The following is a 3,948-nucleotide window of genomic DNA, read 5'->3' on the forward strand; positions in this document are numbered from 1 at the left end:
ATTGTGGCGGGCGCCTGTAGTCCCAGCTACTTGGGAGGTGGAGGCAGAAGAATAGCTTGAGCCCAGGAGTTGGAGGTTGCAGTGAGCTGTGATGCCACAGCACTCTACTCAGGGTGACAGCTTGAGGCTCTGTCTCAAAAAAAGAAAAGAAAAGAAATACTTCTTATATAAAGTTGGAAAAATCAAAAGCTTTTCTTTAGCATATGAGACAATCCAGAGCTCTCTGACTTAAAAACAAACAAACAAAAAAACAAATAATCTAAACAAACAAAAAGCCCTGAGTGCTAAAACAAGCAGACTAACAACGAAACAGACAAAACTCTACACCTTCTATTTTCAAGTGAATTTGTATTCGCTGGCTGTAATTTAGAGGGAAAAACCAACCAATTTCAAATTTGTGGATCTACTGCTAGGACTTGACATTAATTCTGTCAAGTCAATGTCAAGTTGACGTTGACTCTGACATTGACAAGTGTATTTGACGAGGTCCAGGCTGCAGTAGAGATTCAGTGCTAAGGGTACTTGTGAGACACCACAAAAATCAGAGGGACCCTCAAAATAATTATTTTAAGGACAGACTATACTTTCTCAGAAGCCAAAGGCACACAAAAATATTCTATTCTACATAACATACATCAGTTTTATATTTTCACATGACTTAAAGGACACACAAAGCAGGGTAAGTTTGTATGGCTTATAAGATTAAAGTAATTTTTTTTTTTTTTTTTGCAGTTTTTGGCTGAGGCTGGGTTTGAACCCTCCACCTCTGGTATATGGGGCCAGCACCCTACTCCTTGAGCCACAGATGCCACCCAATATTAAAGTAATTTCTTTTTTTTTTTGTAGAGACAGAGTCTCACTTTATGGCCCTTGGTAGAGTGCCGTGGCCTCACACGGCTCACAGCAACCTCCAACTCCTGGGCTTAAGCAATTCTCTTGCCTCAGCCTCCCGAGTAGCTGGGACTACAGGCGCCCGCCACAACGCCCGGCTATTTTTTGGTTGCAGTTTGGCCGGGGCCGGGTTTGAACCCGCCACCCTCGGTATATGGGGCCGGCGCCTTACTGACTGAGCCACAGCCACCGCCCGATTAAAGTAATTTCTAATCTTACGAAGCCCCAAAGAAAGGAATAAAGATGGACAGACAAAAGACTATTCCTCAACAACTTTTCTTCATTGTACAGGGAAATCCCTCTGAGGTAAGAATAAGGAAATTCGGTTAAGTTAGAAAATATTTCTAAATTTAACTATATTTTCCTTTAAAATCACATTTGAATTTTGATATAGGTCTAATACAATTAAAAATTGTAAAGATGTTAAGAAGCAACCTTAGGTCTTTTTTTTTTTTTTTTTGAGACAGAGTCTCACTTTGTTGCCCTTGGTAGAGTGCTGTGGCATCACAGCTCACAGCTACCTCAAATTCTTGGGCTCAAGCAATTCTTTTGCCTCAGCCTCCCAAGTAGCTGAGACTACAAGCGCCCACCACAACACATGGCTATTTTTTGTTGCATTTGTCACAGTTGTTTTAGCTGGCCCAGGCTCAGTTGGAACCCACCAGGCTCGGTGCTGGTGCGGTAACCCCTGTGCTACAGGCTCCGAGCCACAACCTCAGGTCTTATGTAATTCCATAATCACCATTACAAACCCTTGTCAGATTGGTGTATGAATGGATAATGTAATAGTTCTGAACCTTAGCTTACAGGGGACCTTTCTAAGCAATGAACATTTTAAAATTGTGATCCTGTTTAACATAAAAATTACGAACCAGCTCCTTTCTTCATTCTTTAATAAAGCATGCACATGTACTCAAAGCTTCAAACCACACTTTTGTTTGCCTTTTCTTATAAAATGAATTTTTATTTTAGCATTTGCAATAGCATCATTGTGTTAGGTTATTATGAAGGCAAGACTATTTTTCTAGTAAGCCATCCATATTTTTTATCCCACAGGCTAACTTTACAAAAATCAATGTTTATTTATAAAAAATATTATAGGCTTATAATGTATTATATATTATATAAAAGGAAATAGATTTAGCATACAATTATTAAAGACAAAGAATACTTAGAAAAATTCGAATTGATCAGCATGAAAATATACCCCACTGAAGTATACTTACTTATAAAAACATATTGCCTTTGCCATGTGAAAATCTACTGTTTAGTTATTTAGATTTCTTTATTAGGGCTTTTTTCTGAGCTTCATCAAACTGATTAACCTTGAGATCCTTATCAAGGTATTCTCTCTTGAGGCTTGTTTTTATCTTCAGCAGCCTTACTCTTCAATTTTTTATGATGAAGGTCCATAAGAGATTCTGATCTTTTTGATTCATTATATGAGAATACCTGTCTAGACAATCTCTTATCTCCTCCTGACAATATATGTTCTTCATACTTCTTATTGAATGACTTCCTTGCTTCTTGTGTTTCCTTAGCTTTCCTTTACCTCTCAGCTGGAGTATCTGCCCAGATTGATCGACCTCCAGATTTGTCATTGGCTCTTCTCTTGAAAGTTGTTGGCCCAAGACCAAAGTCTTTCATTACTGGAGGAAGCTCTGTCATCCATGACTCTCTTGTAATTGGTTTAGATGAATCATCGTCTCCTTTAGTCAATTTTTCTTTCATTATCTGGGCCCTTTTTTCAAACTCTGTTGTTAACACAATAGTTAATTGTCCTTTTGCAGGCTTTGGTCCAATGATGTCCTTATCTTCACTGCTATCTGTTTCCTGTTGTCCAGGATCATCTCTGCCCTTGTCACTTTTCTGTGTTAATTTAATGAAACCAGTTGTCAATGCAGGACCTATTAGAGAATCATCTTACTTTTTAAATCCAGGAGGAAGGCCTGGTCTAAAAAAGCCATCATCATCATTGTCATCCTGGTTTCTCCTCTCCTTTCTTGCAGTTGGACCAGTGTCATCTTCAGATTCTTCATTTCCTTCTTCATATGAAGAACTACTGTCTTCATCTCTGTCTGATGAGTCTGAACTACTACTTTGATAATTAGGGAGCAAAGCTGGTCTTGCAACTGGGCTGGGCTTCCTCCTTCTTGTCTTCTGCTGCCCCATGGGCCTTGAAGCCAGGCGGCAGCACCGGTTTGATGAGATCTCTTGCCATCCATGGTGGAAGACACTGGTCAAAGATTGTCCATGCATGTCTGATCTACCCTCAGATTTAAATCTTTTATCCATCTTGAGTCAATTTTTTCTTTGAGACAGAGCCTCAAGCTGTCACCCTGGGTAGAGTGCTGTGGCGTCACAGCTCACAGCAACCTCAAACTTCTGGGTTTAAGCGATTTTCTTGACTCATTCTCCCAAGTAGCTGGGACTAAAGGCACCCACCACGACGCCCGGCTATTTTTTGCTTGTAGTTGTCATTGTTGTTTGGCAGGGAAGCTGACATCTCTGGTGTATATGGCTGGCGCCATACCCACTTGAACTACAGGCACTGAGCCTTGAGTCAATTTTTAAGTGATGAAAAGTGCTGGTCCATTTTCAGTCTTTGCATGTGGTTATCCAGCTTTCCCAGCACCATTTATTTTCTCCAATGTTTGCTTTGTCCCACTGCCCAATTTCTGAATCACTCTTTGTTCAATTAAACTCTGAAATTTAATTTGGCAGAAGTATCTCCCAAAATAGAGCTCCCATTCCACCAGGAGCACCAGAGTCTAAGTGAGGTACTTCCCAGACTCCTTGGATCCATTGCTCTCTCACTGCAACTGGGGTTTGTGGTTAAGTTCTCTCTCAGATTCCAAAGATCCACTGATTTGTATTTTGAGCTCTCTGAGTTTGTTTGAGCAAATTTTTGATTCTAACTGGGTTCAGAAGTCATTACAGAAACTAAACTAGGTCTGGGATAAGATTGGATCCAGGAATTAATTAGCTTAGATCTAATTAGAGGCCTTAAACGCCTGACAGGGTCAGGCAGAGACTAACAGTAAATGACAATTTTAC

At 40.0% G+C, this 3,948-nt stretch overlaps 1 pseudogene; it reads right to left on the minus strand.

Annotated features, from left to right (window-relative positions):
• Nucleotides 1-2,117: 2,117 nt before the first annotated feature.
• On the minus strand, nt 2,118-3,112 carry LOC128565682 (GPALPP motifs-containing protein 1-like; annotated as a pseudogene).
• Between the last annotated feature and the right edge of the window lie 836 nt (nt 3,113-3,948).

This window comes from Nycticebus coucang, chromosome 14, assembly GCF_027406575.1.
Source record: "Nycticebus coucang isolate mNycCou1 chromosome 14, mNycCou1.pri, whole genome shotgun sequence".
Taxonomy (NCBI): Eukaryota; Metazoa; Chordata; class Mammalia; order Primates; family Lorisidae; genus Nycticebus; species Nycticebus coucang.